The sequence below is a fragment of the Nannospalax galili genome, unplaced genomic scaffold (assembly GCF_000622305.1).
Source record: "Nannospalax galili isolate Female #2095 unplaced genomic scaffold, S.galili_v1.0 scaffold1340, whole genome shotgun sequence".
Classification (NCBI taxonomy): domain Eukaryota; kingdom Metazoa; phylum Chordata; class Mammalia; order Rodentia; family Spalacidae; genus Nannospalax; species Nannospalax galili.
In genome coordinates, this window is record NW_008346293.1 from 1,473,537 (window position 1) to 1,495,586 (window position 22,050).

General features: G+C 37.5%; 1 pseudogene; it reads left to right on the forward strand.

Moving 5' to 3' along the window:
- Positions 1-21,474: 21,474 nt before the first annotated feature.
- LOC115071981 lies at positions 21,475-21,726 on the forward strand (annotated as a pseudogene).
- The last annotated feature ends 324 nt before the right edge of the window (positions 21,727-22,050 follow it).

The window sequence follows — 22,050 nt, forward strand, 5'->3', positions numbered from 1 at the left end:
TTTTGTTTCATGGAAGATTTTTGTTTCCCCATCAACTATAATAGACATTTTTGCTGGGTAAAGTGTTCTGGGCTGGCATCTATTTTGGTCCAGGCTCTTCAGGCTTTCATAGTTTGTATTGATAAGTCAGCTGTAATTCTGATGGGCTTTCCTTTGTATGTGACTTATTGTTTTTCTTTTTCTGCTTTCAATACTCTCTCTCTGTTCTGTACATTTAGTGTTTTTACTATGATGTGTCATGGGGATTATTTTTTCTGATCCTGTTTAGTTGGTGTTCTATGTGCTTCCTGTATTTGTATGGGGATGTCTTTCCTTAATTTGGGGAAATTCTTTTCTACAATCTTGTTTAAGATTTGGTCAACACCACTAACCTGAAATTCTTCTCCTTCCTCTATTTCTATGATCCATAGTTTTGGCTTTTTCATGGTGTCCCACATCTCTTGTATATTCCATTCCTGTGTTTTTTTAAAATTTTCTTCAACTTTATCCTCCAGTGCTGATACTCTGTTTTCCATTTCATTCATTCTAGTGGTAAGGCTTTCTCCTGTTCTTTCAAGTTGGCCTATTGAGTTTTGCACTTCCTTTTTCATTTCTGCCTGAGTTTTCTTCAATGTTTCTGTCTCTTTTATGAATTCATTCAGAAGTTTATCCCTATCTTCTTTTAGCTTTTTGATTTGTTTGTTTGTGTGTTCTTTAAATTCGTTGAATTTCTTGACTGTGTTTATGACTGTTCTTTTAAATTCAGTGTCCTGGGTTATCTCTAGGAGTAGGGGGTTTTCCTTGTAGAACTCTTCTACAGGATTGGTGGAATTTGGTGGGGACATAGTGTTTGGTTTTATAGTGTTTTGGCTTTCAATATTATTGTTCTTTCGTTGTGATTTTGGCATGTGAATTTCTTTTGTTGTTTATCATTCTGGTATGAGAATTAAGTTGAAGTATGCTTCTGTTTGTATTATTGGGTGCCTAGGTCCTTTCCTTATTGGTTAGTATAGGTTTCAGGTTCTCTCACGTTTCATTTTGGAGAGAACTTATGGCTTCAGATCAGCTATTCAGGAGTACCCACAGAAGTCCAATTCAGGTTCCAGTCAGGTACACTAACGCTTCCTTCGGCACGTGGAGGCAGGATCTGGGTGCTCTCAGGCACTCTACCTTCTCAGGTTGTCTGCTAGGATCTCAGCCTTAGCCTACTAAAGCCAGATCTGCTCTGGGTTCTTGGGAGGGTCCTCACGAAATCCCAGGTAGTGGGATGGGTATGGCGCCATTAGGGGAAGCTCACCACCACGTGGAGACAGGATCTGGGGGCTCTCAGGCAGTCCCCTGAATTCTTAGGTCTTCTGCCAGAAGGAGGCCAGAGGGAGGCTGGAACTCAGTACTCTGGTGATCTGCTGAGATCAGAGCCACTGCACCATGGTGGTCGGAACCCATCCTCTCAGACTGTCTGCTAGGATCTCCTCATGTTTTGTCTTAACAAACATTTAAAGAAGAATTAAAATTAATTCATTTTAAGTTACTTTGAAAAATATAAAGAAAAAAATCCTTCTAATATATTTGATGAAACCAGTATTACCCTAATATCTAGTCCGAGATGAACATACACTGAAAGAAGATTGTAGGCTGGTAATTTTGATGAATATAGATGCAAAGAAGTCTTACCCAAAATATAAACCAAATCAAACAGCATACTAGAAATCTCATTCAGTTAGAAAGCATGTTAAGATATGTAAGGCTAGTTTAGCACATACTGCCAATAAATGTGATGTACCACATCATCAGACAGAAGAAAAAAAAAAAAAACCACATGATCATCTCTAGATTCAGAAAGAGTATTTGATGAGACTCAATACCCCTGCACGACTGAAATCTGAAGAAATTAGGTCTAGAAAGAATGCACCTCAACATAACATTTATAATAATCCAAAAATTGAGTGCATACTTTGTGGGAGGAAAGAAAAGCTTTCTCTTTAAGACCTGGAATAAGGCAAGAATGTGTAGTTTCACCAGTTTGACTAAACAGTGCTCCAATGCTAAAACAGGAAGCCAGAGAGAAGAAAGAAACAAGAGACTCTCAAATTAGAACAAAGAAGTGACATTGTCATACAGATGACATGATCTTATTTATTAAAATCCCCAAAGACCCACAAAAAATCTTAGAACTGATAAATGAATTCAGCAAAGCTGCAGGATACCAAGTTGATATACAAAAATCACCAGTATTGCTATCTGCCCATCAATACCAAATGACCTGAACTATAAAGAGAAGAAATTCCATTTATTCAAACTAAAAATCATCTAAGAATAAATTTAAACAAAGAAATGAAATGTCTGTATATTGAAAACTATAAACACCAATGAAAGACCCAGCAAAATTTTAAAAATAATGTTTTTGAGATTGGAGGAAGCAATATTGTTAAGATGTCCATACCACTCAAGGTGATCTGCAAATTTGATTCAATCGCCATCAAATACCAATGACATTCTTCAAGAAACTAGGAACTAGAAAACTAGAAACTAGAAAACAATCCTAAAGTTTGTAAGAAACTACAACACCCCCACCTCTGAATGTACAAATTCATCTTGATTAAAAAGAACAAAGAAGCTGGGCATTGTGGTACTAGTTTTTAATTCCAGCACTTAGGAGCCAGAGACAGGCTGACTTCTGTAAGTTCAAGGTCAGCATGATCTACATAGCAAGTTCCAGACTATCTTTGTCTACATAGAGAGACCCTGCCTCAAAAAACAAAACACCCTAAGAAGTTGGAATGCAAATGACTTCAGGCTGTAGTCATCAAAATGGCATGGTATTGGCATAAATACAGACAACCAAAATCCAACTTCTGACCCCTAGAAATTCACATCTGTTACCTCTATAAAATATATTCATCCTGTTTCAATATTCCTTGGTTTTCCTTTCACTACAAAATCAGATCAAAATTCTAAATCTCATAAAAAATGTACGTCTGTAAAGACAAGTTATGGACACAATTTTAGTCTATGTGTTGACCTATGATCCTAAATAAACACTCATCTGCTCCCATCACATGATGGCAGGAGAGAGCAGAATAATGTTTACAGACTTCTGTTTTAAAATGGACAGCCATAGAATATGAAAATAAGCTATGGGTTCAGTTGGGAAGATTCCTCAGGTTTTCAATACCTAGGAGAACTTGCTGTGACTCTAGGCTGTCCTCTGGGTTTTGGGTTCCACATTCTTGGCCCACTGTCTGCCAACAGAATTTCAGGAGCCCAGCAGCTTTCCACTAAATAACCTCTTTTTTATTTGCTCCCTGAATCTTTGGGTCTCCTGTGGTAGAAAGATTCATACCCTAGGCAGATCCAAGGTCACACATCATCTTGAGACAATCCCATCTTTATTTTTTGCCCCCATTAAAATCACCCAGGGTCAACACTTTTAAGCATCGTATAGTTTCATCTGATTTGATTGTGAAGGGTTCTAAAGTAAACTTTAATCTCGTATGACTTAATACTCTGATTTAAAAAAATATCCCCCAAGATTTGAACAAAGAGGTGCCCATCCACATACTCCTCTTGGTTTTTCTGCCTTTTTAAAAAATAGGTTCTTTATACACACACACACACACACACACACACACACACACACACACACACTGACACACACGTGTGTGTATTTTTTATTTATTATTTTTATTTTATGTGTATGAGTGTGTTGCCTACATGTAAGTGAGTGCACCCATGTCATGCAATGCTGTGGAGGTCAGAAGAGGGCATCAGATTCCCCTGGAACTGGACTTAAGAACTATTTGTAGCCGCCGTATGAGTGCTTGGAATTGAACCCGGGTCCTCTGCAAGAGTGGTCAGTGCTCTTAACTGCTGAGCCATCTCTCCAGCCATTTTCTGCCATTTTAAAACGTGATTTCTTCACAGTTTCTGCTTCCAAGATAAATAGAATTTCTCAGTTCATCAAATTTTGGCTCTTTTTTGCTCAACAGTTCTATCAACTTTTCTCTTTTTACATTTTACCTTAAATGATAAGCTAACATCAGACAGCATTTTCAGGAGTTTGCTTGGGAAAATCAGTCTTTTCTTATTTAAAAGTTATGCTTTCTATATAAATTCAGCACAAAATTCTACTAATCTTTCTTCCACTAAACTATAATAACCCTCTTTCTTCAGTTTCCAGTAGCATGTTCCCGGCTTCATTCTGAGTTTCCAGTGTTGAGTTCAACATCTGTAGTTCAACTAATGGTATTTTCAGGAGATACATACTTCTTCTATCATGTTCCTAAAGGTTCTCAAATTCTTTTCAGCCTTCACTTGCCGTCTAATTGGACACATGTTCACAATTTGTGTATTTGCTATGGTAGCACCTCACTTCTGGTATCAACATTTGTCCTAGTTTTCTATTGCCTTGTGACAAATTACTGCCACAAAGTAACTTAAAGCAACACACATTTGTTTTTTGAAGCTCGGGGGGTCAGGAAAGTAAACTACATACTTAGAGTTCCCTAAGGCTGAAATGAAGAGGTTGGTTGAATGGGTTCAATTTGGAGGATCAGAAGAAACTACTTCCAAACTCACTCAGGCTGTTGCTAGAACTAATTCTTTGTGGTTGTAGAACTGAAGTCACAATTTACTTGTACCTTTTCAGGCAAAGGTTGTTTCTTAACCCTGAAGTTTGCTTGTAGTCTTTCTCATTCTTCCACTCCATCTTTAAGCTGGACATGATGTGAAGAATCCTCCTCAGGCTTTGGATGGGTCTCACCTCTTTCTTCCCAACCTTTCTCATCTGCTTCTAAAGGGCTTTCATGATTAGATCGCCTCTTTTCCCAAATAATCTTAGTAGCTGAGGTTAACTGACTTAGGGCTTTAATTATACCTGCAAAACACCTTCAAAATAGTACTTACTTTAGCATTTGATTACATAGACAAGGGCTGGGAATTTGGGGAGGGTGGATTTTAATTTTCTTACTGTTACAATCATCACTAAGTAAGTCAGTTTGAAATCAATACATAAGCATACAATACAATGTTTTCAATTTCTTAACTATATTCATGGTGATGATTACTAATTTACACTTCTATAGTGATTTTATTAATGGTATTTCTATATTTCTCTCTGGGTAGATCATTAATACCTTTAACTAATTTAAAGAACAATTAGTACCTCATTGACAAGTTTTGTTTAATTTGTCACTTGTCTTTAATGATTTTAAAGTTTGGCCTAGCTATAGATCTTTAAAATCTCTATCATTTTTTTGTATCTGCATATCATGAGGTATCAGATTGTTAAATCACCACAAATTAAAAATCTTACTTGGTATCAAGTTTTTCTGATTTCAAATCATATTTATTTGTGTTTCAGAAGTATATTATCTGCATTTTATAAGATTAGTTTGAATCTTTTTCTCTATTACAGGTAAAGATAAAATGAATTGCAGAGCATTTATTTTGTACAGTGCACAACTGTTAAGGAATAAAACATTGATATACTTTGGTGTAAAAGAATAGGTTTCTTCCCAAATGAACTTATTTTTCATTTTATTATAAACTTTGTGCTATGAGACATTAACTTATGCATCAATACAGTGCACACACAGATATACACACACTCATAGACACAGGCACACACACATATACAGACATAAAAACAAACACATAGGCACATACACAGACACACACACACACACACACACGCCAAAGCATATTGATAATCCAAGGGAGAATAATGAAGTCAATGAGAGCCTTCAGCAATGTTGTATTTGGGGAAGATTAGTGAAAAAGGGATGATGTAGTCCATACAACATTATTTTTCCCTTTTTGACTACAATTCAGATATTGAGACACTAGGGATGGGCAATATTATGTTTAACTCAAGACAAATCCCAGCTAGTTTGCAGATAACAGTGGTTATGTAAGCTGATCTTCAAATATATGTAAGGTTTCTGGAATGCTCCCGGGAAGAGGGAACAACTTGTTGGTGTTTGTCTTTCTTCTTTAAAAAAAAAACAAAAACTTTTATTTAAAAGAAATTTTTTTGACAATTACATACATGATTACTATATTTACCTAATTTCCACCTCTCTGAATCCATGTTTTGGAGCCATGGTCACCACGTTTAGCTCAGAACAAGCTGTACTGTACTCCCTTTCAAGTGAGACCTGGGTATGGCATCAACACTGAACAATTAAGATTAGTTTTCTGTTATTGAGACCCAGGTGTCCTTGTTTTTTAAACTCCTCCATCCCCAGGGTATATCAATGTGCAGCTGGACTTGGGAAACCACTGGCCAGAAGATTATACCCTCACCATTGGCAGGAGCTGGTGGATTCCCTCCAATGGTACTTTAGATTCACTCAGAAACTAAAAATCAAATTACTACATTACAATGGAGTGCAGCTGAGAAAACAAGATGAGCACCACATTACTTTAAAAAAAAGCATAAAATATGTTGGCTTCATAAATCCTCAGAATTGTTACTGTTTCTGTCCTTGCATAATTTTGCTGTTGAGTTCCCGGATAAGTACATCTTGGGAATAGTGGTTGAGGTAAGAAAAATAAGTCCTTAAGATTCTCCCTGCATGAGCCTGGAGTGATGGGAAGGCTGATGTCATCTTCACAGGGACTTGCCTGTGGAATTTCAGGGAACAGAGCTTGGATGGTTGTCCCAACCCACTCTGGTCCATTCCTTACAAAGTCAGTTTCCCCATCTCGTAATTCTTTGATAGATAAGGCCACCCTGACTTCCTATATTTACAAGAAAGTAGAAATATTAATTTTAATGTATCAGTGGCTCAGAATCTCTTTTCTTTGCTCAAACTAACTGTATTGGTCAATATATATATTTTGAAACAGAAAGTAACTTTTAAAAAGTCTGCCTGAATAAACATAATTATTTACAGGGTGGTGGGGTGTGGGGAGGTGGGAGGCAACCCTGAAGGTATTATTACAAAGAACCAGCTCAAGGCCAAAGTCTAGGAACCATGCCCAAACCACATTGTCAAATTTGTCTGAAGGGAATCTGGGCTGCTAGATGTCAGCATTTTCTGGGTTGCCACTTCTCACCAGGAACACAGTATTGAGCCAATTCCTGGCTGAATGCTGGACATCCTTCCTCCCCCACCTTTGGGGGAAAATGAATTCTTTTTATATATTGCTCAGTAAAGTCCCCAACTGGAATGTGTGACTGAGTTTCAGGACTGCTCTTAAGTGCTTGGATGTTTTCTACCTTTTCAAGGCAGGACTTAAATGACAGGCAATTCCTCGAACACACTAAATACGTTCAAACTCTGTTGGGCAGGAAGGAAATACAACTACCGACTACCATGCAAGCATTTTGCCCTTCATTCTACCCATCACTGAGTCCTTCATTTATAATTCAAGTTAGTATAAACAGCATCAATTTTATTTTACTTCAATATGCATTTATTTGGATTCTACTGCACATTCAAGATGTAACCAAGGAGTAGACAAATTGTCAAGAATAGACAGACTTACAATTTGTTAGGAAATGTTACACACAAATTATTTTAATATAGTTTGCAGAATATAATGGATTGGCATATTTGCTGAAAAGAAGACTTTGCTGTCACAATTGGGTAGGGTACAAAGTGGGAGAAAATGGTATGCCATTTTAAAGCTCATTTCCCATGACTTAAATCAGGTGCAATGAAATTGCTGCTCTGTGCCTTGTTTTGTATTTGTGCTTTATTGTGTCTTTAATTAAAAAATATTTTATTTATTATTTTTTATTTTTATTTTATGTGTATGCCTGTATTGCCTGCATGTAGGTAAGTGCACACATGTTGTACAATGCCCGCGGAGGACAGAAGAGGCTGTTGGATGCCCTAGGACTGGAGTTACCGACAGTTGTTAGCTGCCATGTAGGTGCTGGGAATTGATCCTGGGTCTTCTGCAAGAACAGCCAGTGTTCTTAATCACTGAGCGATCTTTCCAGCCCCTGTGTCTTTAATTTTTAGTTATGTGTATACATATGTGTTTGTGTGTGTGTGTCACATGTCCACAGAGGCCAGAGGTATTGGATCTCTGGGGAGCTAGAGTTACAGGTATTCTAAGTCTCTAGTCCTGCGTGTTGGGAATCAAAACTCACATCCTCCGGAAGAACAGGATTCGCTCAAACTGCTGAGCACCACTCCAGGCCTCTCACTATATCCTGTCAAATGTTACATAAACCTTCCAAGGACAAGTATCTGCTTTTTATTTTTTAAATTATTTATAGTATTTAGTACATACATGTACATATATTAATAGTAAGACTTTTTTCATTAATTGTTTTGCTTGGGGAAATGTATAATCAGAGTATTCCTAAGGCACCCAACAATACTATGCAGCTAGTATTGTAGATTAATATACTATTTTAAATAAACTTGTTACTTGGTTGTTAAAATCTATCATCATCAGTAATCGTTGAAGACTTTTTGTTATGCTTATAAGGAGATTAAGCTTTTCTAATTCAATCTATAGCTGGGACAAGATGTGAAAACAAAAAATAGTCTTGATAGCAATTGCTGCATTCTTTACTATTACTGTAGTTTTATATTTAAAGAGCATTTCTTCACAGCCAAGTTCAAATATGTGACCTATTCATGATTATAGGATGGCAATGTCTTGCAAGTTTCGTGTGTGTACTTGAGACATCCATAGGTAGGAAGGTAATTATCTGAAAGCACAGATAGGCTCATGGGCTCAGGAGGGAAAAAAATCAATTTGCAAAACAACACAACTTGCAAGGAGTAAAGACTCACTGAAGATAGTTTATGCAAAAAAAGGAAAATGTGTTTAAAGGATGTGTGTCCAACCTAAGGATAGAAAATAAAGACTTGAGAACAAACTACTATCTAGGACTGCTACTCTACCAAGATTTCAGTAAGTTTGACCTATTTTATTTGTTTATTTTTATGAGGCAGGGTCTTACTAGGTAATCCAGGCTGGACTAGAGCGCTCTGTGTAGACCGGACTGATCTCAAACTCAGAGGTTTACCCTCCTCTCTCATTAAAGGCTTGTGCTACCTCACCCACCTAAAGAGTCTGTTTAGTCTCTCATCTTTGCTCGTCCACAGGTCTGTACAAGTGGCACTGCTACTCTTTAATGATTTCAGTGTGTAACTACTGCTGACTCAAATTGGAAGGAACTCTTTAGAAATTTTTTGCTCTGCGAGGTTGTGCACGCCTTTAATCCCAGCACTTGGGAGGCAGAGGCAAGCAGATCTCTCTGAGGTCGAGGCCAGCCTGGATTACATAGTGAGTACCAGGCCAGTTGGGGCAATAGGGAGACTCTTTTTTAAAAGACTGAAAAACACAAAAAACAAAACAAAACAGAAAAACCTTTTCTTCTTTATTTTTAAAAGCATATCCTGGCCAAGGATTTGAAAGCAATGATATGATTTCCTGTTATTAAATTCTGAAGCTTCTATTTGGGTCAGCCTTACCTGTATTCAATAATACATCTCAGAAAACAATCAGCTCTGTCACTTTCCCACTTCTAGTTGTCTGTATGCCTTTCACCGTGACTCTGGAACATAGGTACTCAGTGTAAGTCCAATAATCTCTTCCAGTTATGCTGCAGTTTGATGATTTAATCCCTTTGTTAATAATGAAATGTGTAAATCTTCATTTCTCAAATCTTTTCTCCAGATCTATTTTTTTTCTGAAAAGAACACACCTTTAATTCTTGCTTTTGAAGCACATTAATTTCAAAGACCAAATTCTATTCATTCTAAAATTTATTACAAAAATAATAAATGCTTTTTTATAAAGCAGAAAATCCAAAGTCCTTACAACGGGCATTCTAATCATCATCTCCTATCAAGCCCACCCTGATCCAGTGCTGTATCCTTGAGCAAATCAATGCTAACCACAGGTATAGTTTTTTACATTTTTCTTCATGCACATAAAGACATTTTCATACACATAATCCTTTTATTACATTTTTTCTACTTTAAAATATCAACTACCAATAAGTAGACACAAATAAGGTTTTTAAACTATAAATTAGTCTGTTAAAAAGATTTCCTATGACATAAGGAACTCTGCCTCCAAGTACAAATAATTAGGTGGCTTTTAATGTTTTGTAATTAAATGTAACAGAAATTTTTGTGTATACCTATTGCTACATTATGGTATATTTAATGGAAGTGAGATTATTAGATCTGGAAAGTTTGATTATTGTTAGCAATTATTGAACACCATGAGGAGGAAATTATACATTCTCCATATTCCCACATGGCTTAATGCCTCTTATAGTGTAGATGAAATAGTTGTTCATTATATTTTTACCACATCCTGAAGTTCTTTAGGATCTACAGTGATGTCATTTCTTTCACTTATGATATTGATCACTTGCATTTTTTTCCCTCTGTCCTCTGGTACTGTTGATAGTTTTGTCTCTTAACAGTGTTTATGTGACTGCTGTGGTTTGAATGTGAAACCTCCCTTATAAGATTTTTTTGAGGTTTTTTTTTTTTTTTTTTTTTTTGTCTTTTTTGAGACAGGGTCTCCCTGCAGCCCCAGCTGGCCTGGCACTCACTTTGTAGACTAGGGTGGACTCGAACTCACAGAGATCTGCCTGCCCCTGCCTCCTGAGTGCTGGGATTACAGGTGTGCACCACCATGTCTGGCTTTTTTTTGTTGAGATTTAAAAAAATATTTTATCTGTTATTTTTATTTATATTATGTGTATGAGTGTATTGCCTGAATGTGTGTAAGTGCACCTGTGTCCTGCATTGCCTGCAGATGTCAGAAGAGGGTATCAGGTCCCCTGGAACTGGAGCTATCAGCTGCCATGTGGGTGCTGGGATTCAAACCCCAGTCTTTTGTAAGAATAGCCACCTTTCCAGCCCTTTTTTGAGATTTTTATCGCAAAATTTTAATATATTGATTTTTTTTACCATCAGATAAATGCTTTATATTTCATACAAATTTTTTCAATGTATTCTTTATTGAAATTTTGTGCACTTCATATTAAGCATCTTATTCATCTTTGTACTGCATCTCCTGTCCACATGCCCCCAGATTTTGTACATTCTGTCATATATGTTACGATCTATCAAGTCAAGTTGCTTTTGTGCACCCACATGTCCCTCAGTGCAGTTTCATCCACTGGAGTCCAGTCAACCTATCTAGAGTCACTCCTTTAAAGGTCAGCTTTCTGTCACCCAGCAGTAATCAGCTGTCAATAGTTCTTTGGCTAAGGTTGGGGCCTGCTGCCCATTTCCCTTTATATGTTTTAACACTTGCTGTTTTGGAAGGTTGCACAACCATTAGGAGTTGGCACCTCATTGGAGGAAGTAGGTCATTGAGGCCAGGCCTTGAGGCTGTGTAGCTGGGCCCACTTCTATCTGCTGTTTCTTGACTATAGCTGCAAGGTGAGCAGTGGTCTTACACTCCTGCTGCCTTTCCTTTTCTTTCATGATGGACTGTATTCCCTCAAACTATGAGCCAAATGAACCCTTCCTCCCTTAAGTTGCATCTTGTCAAGTATTTGGTCACAGTGGCAAGAAAGCTATCCCAGAGACAATGCTTGCGTTAAATTGTTTTAAAATTTCCTTGCCTTTACAAAAGCAAATTGTGATGGTTAATTTTATAATTTTACTCTAGCTTGTGTGGACCATGGTGTCCACATATGTGGTCCAACACTATTCCTGATATACCAAAGTTTTTTGGGATAAGATTTACGTTAGATGTATGGGCTTTGAGTAAAGCACATTTCTCTTCAATGTGGGAGTGGGTCTCACCCAATCAGATGAAGGCCTGAATAGAATAAAAGGTTGACCTTCCATGAGCAAGAGCAAATTCTGCTAGCAGTGAGTCTGTAGACTTGATCTGCAGTGTCATCTATCTCTTAGTCAACAGCATGTCTTCCATTGTGTACATTTTGGATTTCTTTTTTTAAAAAAGTATTTTATGTATTATTTTTACTTTATGTGTATGCGTGTATTGCCTGCATGTAGGTAAGTGCACCCGTGTCATGCAATGCCTGTGGAGGACAGAAGAGGCTGTTGGATCCCCTGGGACTGGAGTTATGGACAGGTGTTAGCTGCCACGTGGGTGCTGGGATTTGAACCCCGGTCTTCTGCAAGAACCACCAGTGTTCTTAACTGCTGAGCCATCTCTCCAGCCCCACATTTTGGAATTCTAAACTCCAAAATTTTGTTGGTCACGTTAAAATTAATCTTTTTCTCTCTCTATGTATACATACCCTATTGGTTCTGTTTCTCTGGAGAGTCCCAAGTAATGCATTAAACTTGTAATTTTTTTTTTTTGGCTTCTCTTGGAAGCATGGAGGAAATGATTCCTCCGTGTTGACCCTCCTCTTTATAGACTGGACACTAGCTCAAGTCCATCTGGTGGGGTCTTCTCGGCTTCCTTGATCAAGAGGCCAGATGACCCACCACCATTACAGGACATTTTGTGCGATGCTCATAGTCCCTGGGAACTAATCGACCCAGGAGGGCAAGGAGCAAAAAGTGTCCTTTGAATCCCTCTGACCCAATTAGTATAGATCTCAAGGTATGTCTGTTAAACATCCAAGAAGGTTAGTTCCACCATTCTGGCATTTTTAATTACTGTGTGTCTTGCAGATAAATCTTGGGTAATGACCAGTTGGTCTCAAATAAACCTTATCTAGAGATATTTTTCTTGATCTATTATGTATAATTTGTCAGTAGATTGTAGGAATAATATGGTTCCCTCTGGTGTTCGTGACTAGCTAGGCATGGTTTCTCTCTTGTATTGTCTCCCCCCTCTATCCTGGTTTTCCCACTTAAGGGGCCCCCCCTTCCCCCCTTTCTTCCTTACTAATATCCTTCCTCCCGGGATCCTACCTCTGTTGAATTGCTTCTTTCTCCTTATCCCCTAGGTTCCTCATATACCCTTCCTTCCCCCCTCCCCTAATCTAACCCAATTTTTATCCAAATCTCCCTTCTTAAGGTCTGTTGCCTACTATTCTTCTCCTTCAGGTTATTTCTTTTCCTTTACCTCACTGTTTCTTTACCCTTGTCCTGGTTCCTGCAGTTATGTCTGTTTGCATAATTATTTATCAGAGTCTGATCCTAGGATCCACATATGAGGGAGAACATATGTCGATTTTTTTTCTGAGATTGTGTTACTTCACTTAGTATAACAGATTCTAGTTCCATCCATTTACCTGCAAATTTCATGATTTCATCTTTCTTTACTGCTGAGTAAAATTCCATCGTATATATGAACCACATTTTCATCATCCACTCATCAATTGAGGGACACCTAGGTTGCTTCCATCTCTTAGCTATTGTGAAAAGAGCAGCAACAAAATGGATGTACAAGTGTCTCTGCAACAGGACGAGTTCTTTGGGTATATGCCAAGGAGTGGTATAATAAACTTGTAATTTTTGATTTACTATCTGCCATTATGTGAGGAAAGATAGTAGAGGGAGAGAAAAATCATAATTCCACTTTGGAATGGACAGTGATTGAGAGGGCGAGGCATCAGTTCGTGGTTTAGTCTTCATCGGTAGTAATGGTGGGCTTAGGCTTTGTTGTAATATCATCCTCCTTTAATTTAAGCTTTAAAAATACCTCTAGAGTAGGTTTGCAATGATTGTGTGATTTGTTTTTTCTCTTCAGTGTTCAGCTTTATGTATCCCTGGCCATGGCCTCATGGTCTAGCTTCCATCCTAGACAGAGCTACCTACTTGATCCTTGGGCTTCTCAGCAGTCCAGGGCCTTCTCTCAGTGGCAGGTGAACTATCTTTTATCTTTAGGGAGAGGGAGGTCTGGCCCAAGATAAAATTTTCTTCCTCTTTCTCAGGGAAAACAGAACTCTGCCTTCTATCAGTGCAGGACTTGAGGCTCAGATTTTCCTGTTTCATCCATAGAAAGGAACAGCTTTTGTTTCTCCTTTCCTTCCAAAAACAGTGAATCTTTGATCTTTTCCTGTTTTCTTAGGATGAGAAAAGGATTTCTACTACTGCTGAGAGCCAATAGATCTCTGCCTAGGGAGTGCAGCAAAAATGTTTACTATCTTTCTCTGAGCATATCAAGGTGTTTGTATAGTCCAGGAGAATGGAAACAGCATCATTTGTATTTGTGTGCCAGTGGTAACTGATTCTGTCCTTCAGGATGCCCCACTGAGGGGCATGGCTCTTTGATCTGCCCACATTCTTCTGGAATAGACAAGGGCTTGCCAAGAAATGTGAACAGCCCTTCTCAGAAGCTTTGAATAACTTGAAATTGTCAAACCCATGCACACTTGCTTTTAGGAATTTGTTAGTTTTATTTATTCTTTTTCTGTGGGTAGTTTTATGGTCTTCTTAAAAATAATATTTTTATTGATTCTTGGAGAATTTCATACAGTGTGTTTTGATCCTATCCCGACTCCCTCCCTCATCTGCACTCGGATCCACTCGGCTTATTTATTCTTGCTTACTGTTACAGCAGCCCCATTCCACTCTTGTACCCTGTCAAAGGTGAAAGAGTTCATGTGTCTAGTCTCACGTCAGAAGGACTTGTCATACTTTGGAATTCAGTTCAAGTGTTTGCCTTATTACCTGATGCCTCTGGTAGGTTCAAGAAAAGCAATTTAAAAAAAAAAAGTATTACCTAACTTCTTCTTCTTATTAGGTCAGGAATCATGTAGAGTTTTCTACATATTAAGCAAAACCAAGATCCATGGCTATTACTTTTATTTAAAGCTTTACTGTCTTCAAGGAGACTAAAGGAAAGAACTGACTTACATTTCTCTGCATATTTACCATTTCTAGTAGCTATTATTCCTTCTTGATTAAAATTTTATCTCATGTCTTTTCTAGTCAGTGAAGAAATTTCTTTAAGTATTTCTTTTCATGTAGATCTCCTGGCAACTATTTTTGTCAAATTTTATTATTTATTTACTAATCTAATACATTTTAAAAATAATATAGTATATACTCAGCTCTAGGAGTTCAATCATTTTGTTAGAACTAAAAATACTCTTGAAATTCCTTGCTGCTTTAGTTATACCTGTCTTCTGCAATTTCCATCACATAGTTATATTGTATTTTTCTTATACGTTAATTGGGATGTGGGCTGTTTGTACCTCTACTGATTATTGATTCTTAGTTTTACCTAAGGCTCAATTTTACATTTTTTTGAATGCCAGGCATTAAACATTATTGATGACATGTTTTGAACAGTTGATTTTATACTTTTTTCTCTGTAAAAATGTTGGATTTTGTTTTAACAGGCAATTAAGTCACTGACAAATCACCTGACCCTGTGGAGGGTTTATTCAGGCCTTGATAAGGAGGTTTGTTTCCATTTTACTTTTAATCCAAGAGTATAATCCTTTATCTGGGGATACTGTCTATATTTGTAGGCTGATAAGTCTTGCAAGGGTTTTGATGGAAAGACAATCCTTTTTAACTTGTCTCAATTTGAACCTCATTAAAACCTTGCCTTTTCAGAATTAGGCAACTGAAATCTCTGCTAGATTTTAAAAATCTCTACCTGTATTCTCAAACTAGAGCTGACTCAAAGATTTACTAGGTTTTTGTATGCAGAGTTAGGACTGATTCCTGTGCCCATTCCAAACTAGGATTTAGCTTTTTTAAATTTCTATGTAATTAACCAATTCTGGTCTCTGATCCACGATTCTTTAGTGTAATAAAACTGCCACTTTCTGCACGGGCCTTTGTATCTACTCAAACTGGGAGTCTCCTTAAGGAAAAATCTGAGGAAATATGGATGTCTCTTATTTTGCTTCTTCATTTTATATATGGAAGACTAAAGCCTATCGGGATCCAAAGAGTGCCATGGGTCTTGAAACATGTTAGAACCAGGATGCAAAATGGCTCTAAACCCCACAGTGCATCTACTCAACAATAACTGGAGTTATCTACTTATTTTATTACATTTTTTGTAATATAAAGACACTTTTCTGTCTTAGATTGTAATAGCCTTAGAATCAGAAATATTAACAGTAATAAATGTACATTCTACTGGATTAGGCAGATGATCTCACCTTATCTGTGATCTAATTACACATATTTCATTGGAAAACTTTTGTTTCAGTGTCAAAATCTGTCAGCTAAGGACACTAAAATCATAGCTACTTATGGAAGTGTCCTTTGCCCAGCATGTGTTCGGGTAATGGCTGCTCGGTGGGACACAGTTCAGACTGCAAGGGGCTCTCATCTTGTGGTGGATGGGGCCATATCACTCAGTAAAGAGCTTTAACTTGCTCAACTAAATATGTTGCAATAAAATTATTTGTACCAGGCAGCAAAATCTCCTGGTTTAGGTGGAAGAAGAAAGCACTTGTGTTCTTAAGATGGATCTAGAGGCCATGTTTAGTGAGGAGTCCAAAGAACATAAGCAAGAGACGAGAGTTCATTGTCATGTTTTTCATTGACTTTCAATGTTTTGTGTGTAGGGTGTCAAGATGGCTGAGCAGTCTAAGGTGCTAGACTCGATGTCTTATGTCATGAGCCTAAATTACTGCTTCCATCCGCTCTGCATTTCCTGTACCTTGTAATGGCATCCTATGTTCTCCAAAAGATAACTCTTCTAGTACTGGTAGCTCTTTGCCACACTTGGAACAGGGGACTCATTTGAAATGCTACCTCTCTGCCTAAACAACCATAAAACTACTTTTACCTTCTTTCTTTATCTTGTGTCTTTGCTGTAATGCCAATGTAAAGAAGGAAACATATTCTTCTTTTCTCAGAAATTTCAAGCCTTTTCCTTTTCCCCTCCCTCCCTTCCTTCCCCTCACCCCTTCCCCTCTCCTCATCCCTTCCCCTCTCCTCATCCCTTCCCCTCCCCTCATCCTTTCCCCTCCCCTCCCTTCCCTTCTTCCCTTCTTCCCTTCCCTCCCCTCCCTTCCCTCCACTCCCCTTCCCTCCCCTTCCTTCCCCTTCCCTTCCCTCCCCTCCCCTTCCCTTCCATCTTTCCCTTCGCCGACATCTTTCCCTTCCCCGAGGGAAAGGTCTCCCCCATATCCCCCATCTCCCACTCTCCCCCTCTCCTTCCCTACCTTTCCCTTCCTTTTCCTTCTCATTGGTTGTTGGTTACAAAGATAGGAAAGAATCCAAGTCTTTTATCTAAAAAATCAGCATTAAGTTGGAAGACTTAATGGGAAACCAAAATAGAGTGTTGGTTATTTCCATCTTTCTCTTTTCAGTCACAATCATTTTAACCAGTTCTCCTAAGGTTGACCATACCTAGACTAGCACTGTGATTAAAGAATAGATAAGCAGGAACAGAACAATACCCCTAGGTAACAATAGAGGATGAGAAAGAAAAATGGGTGGCAGAAGAGAGAAAGTTTTCAGGTAATGGAGCAGTGGGAGAAGAGGAGCTTCTATGGCAAGAGGATGTGGATGGGTTCAATGGTTTCCTGTATTCAAACATGCCAATACGTAGAGTTAATAGATTCCCAGTCAAGCATGGATTTCAATGTGCTGTGTATACTCTTTGAAGTGTACACACAAGTAATGAAATCTGATAAATGGTAGTTGAGTAAGATCTCACATGAGAAAGACAGCTATGTGCTGCAGATCTCTTTGTGGTTGATGGAGATCACATCTAGCTCTGTCAGGAGGACTGTGAGTAAAAGTCACACAGGCAAATGGCAGGTCTGACCAGCAACTGATCATCCAGCCACATCTTCTGCCTCCATGAGTTGAGAGGTCAAGGACTTGAATCCTTGCGTTACCATATGACAGACATATGATCTGAAATGCTTTCAAACTAGTATCAGAAAGTGATAAACTTTATGTGTAAAGCCAATGATCCCAGGGTATTTATTTGCTATTGCAGTATAGACTATCTCATTTTGACTAACTTAGTTCAAAAAATAAGATGAGTATTTCTGAAAAGAGTCATTCTACTACATGAGTCATCTTGTGTCATAAAACAATTCATGGCAAGAACAATTTTCTTTAAAACTGGTATCTTTGGATTCTTTTGTTTTAAAATAAGTCATGTACTGTAGGACAGGGAAATTAAAAGCTAGATTGTTAGGCATGTCTGACAATGAAAAATGACTTGGGATGAAGATAAAGTACAGTGGAATTATATAGTAGTAGCAAAATATGATTCCATTAAAAAAAGATTTATTAATGACCTTTTGGTGGTATACCTGTTCCATAAAAAGAGATTGCTCTATATCTGGTGGTCACTCAGATAGAAGTAGCTTCTAGTAATGGAAACGATGTGAATTCTGTCTGTTGTTTAATGAATCTCCACATTTAGTACCAAGAAGCCCTACATGGAAGCTTCTCATTTTGTTATTAGTTGCTGTGGCTACTGCCAAAATTTGGATAAAAAGTTAGGCAATCTTAGTATTTTTCTGACACTGAAGGCCTTGATTCTTTAACCAGTTTGTAAGAGATGGGATTATGTTTAGGGTTAATGTGTTTCAAGAACTTAGAGCCTCTGTTTCCTTTCTCCCTTCCTCCTCGTCCTCATTTCTGTTTTTTCTCTATTCTTTCATTTCTTCCTTCCCATTTCTGTTTTCTTTGCTTGCTTTTTTCTCTTCTTTATATTACTCTGATTCAAAAATAGTTTGTTTACTGTTTTAATAATTAGTTGAAATGAAGATCCTATAAACTACTTTAAAAGTATTTGGCATACTCTTTCATGCCCTTTGTAAACATATTTAATTTTTTCCATGTACACATTAAAACATTAGAAACAATTGCAGATTCTCTTCCAGCTTATCACTTACTATTTTTGTGATCTTTATCTACTTAATGATGTTTTCCTATATATTATGTAAGAAAAGCTTAACATGATTTATAGTGATATTTAGAACAAACAAAAAAATATACCCTTAAGATTTATTCTTCGACAGGACTTACAGATGTAGTTTCATAAGTACCATGACTAGTATTTTAGGAATCCATAATAAATTGGAGTTCTAAGTAATAAGGAAGTTATATTAAAATAGTTATGCCAAAATAAATAACCTGCTGATATCACATACAATATAACATTAGAATTCAAAACTGAGTCCCATAGAGAGATTTCTCTGCCTCTGCCACCACTGCCTCCTTCTCCTCCTCTGCCTCCCTTCCTTCTTCTTCTCTCTTTCTGTCTCTTTCCTGCCCACCCTTTCCTTCCCATCTTATGATCTACTGTCTTTGGCCAAACACAAATAATTTTGTCTATTGGGTTATCCTGAATAGCATTACTTGAAGATCAACAGAAAGATGCTGATTTTGGATGTCAATGAGTAAGCAGTGTAGAAAGAAATTGGATGTTTGCAGCATTTAGTAGCCATAATTTTCATTGGTCCATTCCTTTTCAGAAGGTGAATTGCAACTGTGACCATGAAAGGAAGGGGAGGACGTTTATTATTTTGATCCAAGTATTTCTTAACCTCTCCTTTTTGTTACTATGCAGTCTGTCTACTGATCTTGATCTTTGGCTTCACAATGGACCAGAGTTCCATATATCAGTGTGTGATGGGGGTTGATTCTCAATTTCAGTTTGGTGGGAGGTGTTTACATACTAATTAAGAAGACATTGTAAAAGCATTTTGTAGTCTTTGGCCCAGATGCTTAACCAATCATATTAAAATTGGTTATTCTTAATGTTATATAAGACCTCATTAAATAATGGGTTATATAACATGCACATAAGCCCATGTGAATGCATTTCAGAACCATTGGCATGTTGAGGTAAGTATTTATAAGAGAAAACACATGCTTACCAGCAAGGAACATTTATGATAGGAAAGTCAGTTTTTTTATAACAAGCATATCTATATTTGATATTAACATGTAGGAAAGCTATTCTTTATAAGCATCACCTGACATGTAACATAACTAAGTAAAAGCATATAAGATATGACTCTACTATACAAGACATGACTCTATTATGTAAGACATGGCTCTACTTTGTTGATGGTCATGACATTCTGCTCAACAGAATTTCTTCAAAACAGAATGTGTTAAACCAATCTTAACCTATCTTCTTCAAAATAAAATTTGTCTAAAGTTTATAAATTTCTTGAATGTTCCATGTTTTTTTCCATATCATTCCCACCGACTCACTATCTCTTCTACATCTTTTAGGATGTAGACTAAATATTATCATTCCCTTCTCTTTTATACCATCGTAGCAATCTGTATTTCCCATCATAAAACCTACTGTAGCTATGTAGGCATTTATTTTTGATGTTTTCATGAAAAATAAGTTCCCTCATAGACCAGAAGCTTCACAATGACAGTATCTGTACTTTTCTTACCAATGTCTCCACTACAACTAATACAATGGGTCACAATGGGCTACTGAGAGGTCTTACTAGGCCGGGTGTTGTGGCACACACCTTTAATCCCAGCACTAGGGAGGCAGAGGCAGGCAATCTCTGTGGATTCAAGACCAACCTGGTCTACATAGTGAGTTCCAGGCCAGCTGGGGCTACAGAGAGACCCTGTCTCAAAAAGACCAAAAAACAAAGAAAAAAAAGGAGAGGGTTTACTGAGTGAATGGATGAACATATTTAGAAGAGTAATTATTAAAAATTTTTAATTCAAATATGTACTAGTATTTTAAAACTTTTGATCTCTCACAGTAAATAAATGCTTTTCAACTTGCTGCTCAAAGCAGGAACTAGACTAGCATAAGTGCAAATTTAAGTACACCTCAATTTGGAATTGTCTTCCCCCTTCATTTCATCTGGGTATTTGAAGGGATGGCACTACTCCAGAAATGAGGGATTCAAGGTGTGTAATCTTTATTAAAATGCATGTAGGCAGAGAAAGTGGGAGGAATCACTATTTTGTGCAAAAACATCTTCAATATTAAGTTCATTCTGTAGGGTCAGCTTTGAGAATGATCTTGAACAAGACTGAGGATGAATTAGAAATGGGATGGGAAAGGTAAGTTTATCTGGAAAGTATTCTTTGGCAACTTTTTTCTCTGAATCAGGCTGGGGAAGGTGCAACATTATGTAGTGACTCAAAGCATGGACTCTGGGCTGATAAGTCTTGATTGGAATTTTGGTTCCATCACGTACTTATTGTTGTGGCCTGAGGAAGATTACTAATCTAAGAACAGGCTCATTTTCTGTAGCAGAATAAAGATCCTATTTCTCATGTTTATTGAAGATTAAATGAGGAACCACATGTCAAGCATTTAGCATGGTAACTGGCACATTTACATGTATTAACAATCACCACTAATTTCAATATTTTTCATTTTTCTTGTTATTTATTCTTTGCCTTTTGGGATTCCTGAAACAAGAATTCTGTTCTTAGATAGAAATATTTTTAGGATCTGTTGCCAATTTTCTACATTGGTTTTGTAAAAATGACAAGAAACAGAGGGCTCTGTAGTGTGCTATGTGCTGGGGTGATAACATCTTTTGTGGTTAGATGGATCTCTGCCACCCATCAAGTCATCTGACCCCTGGCACATCACTTAGTTTCTGATGACTCAGCTTCTTTTTAGGTGAAATGGAGGTAATAAAAGTTTTACCTCGCTTTCCAGCGGTGACGATCTCCCTACGAGAACATGCCTCACGCAAAGGGTCTCCTTCACCCTCTCCAGAAGAGAAGAGGAAACACAAGAAGAAGAGGCTGGTGCAGAGCCCCAGTTCCTACTTCATGGATGTGAAATGCCCAGGATGCTATAAAATCACCACGGTCTTTAGCTATGCACAAACGGTAGTTTTTGTGTGTTGGCTGATCCACTGTCCTCTGTCAGCCTACAGGTGGAAAAGCATAGCTTACAGAAGGATGTTCCTTCAGGAGGAAGCAGCACTAAAAATACCCTGAATCAAGATGAGTGAGAAAGCATCCCAATAAACACATCATATCTATATTTATCTATATCTATATATCTCTACATATCTATATCTATCTCTATCTCTATATCTCTATTTCTATCTATATCTATGTCTCTGTGTATGTATGTATGTATGTATGTATGTATGTATGTGTCTGTGTGTGTATGTTTTTGTGTGTCTATGTGTACATGTGTTATCTATCTATCTATCATCTATCTATCTATCTATCTATCTATCTATCTATCTATTATCTATCTATCAATCATCTATCATCTATCTAAAGTTTTACTTCACAGGGTTTT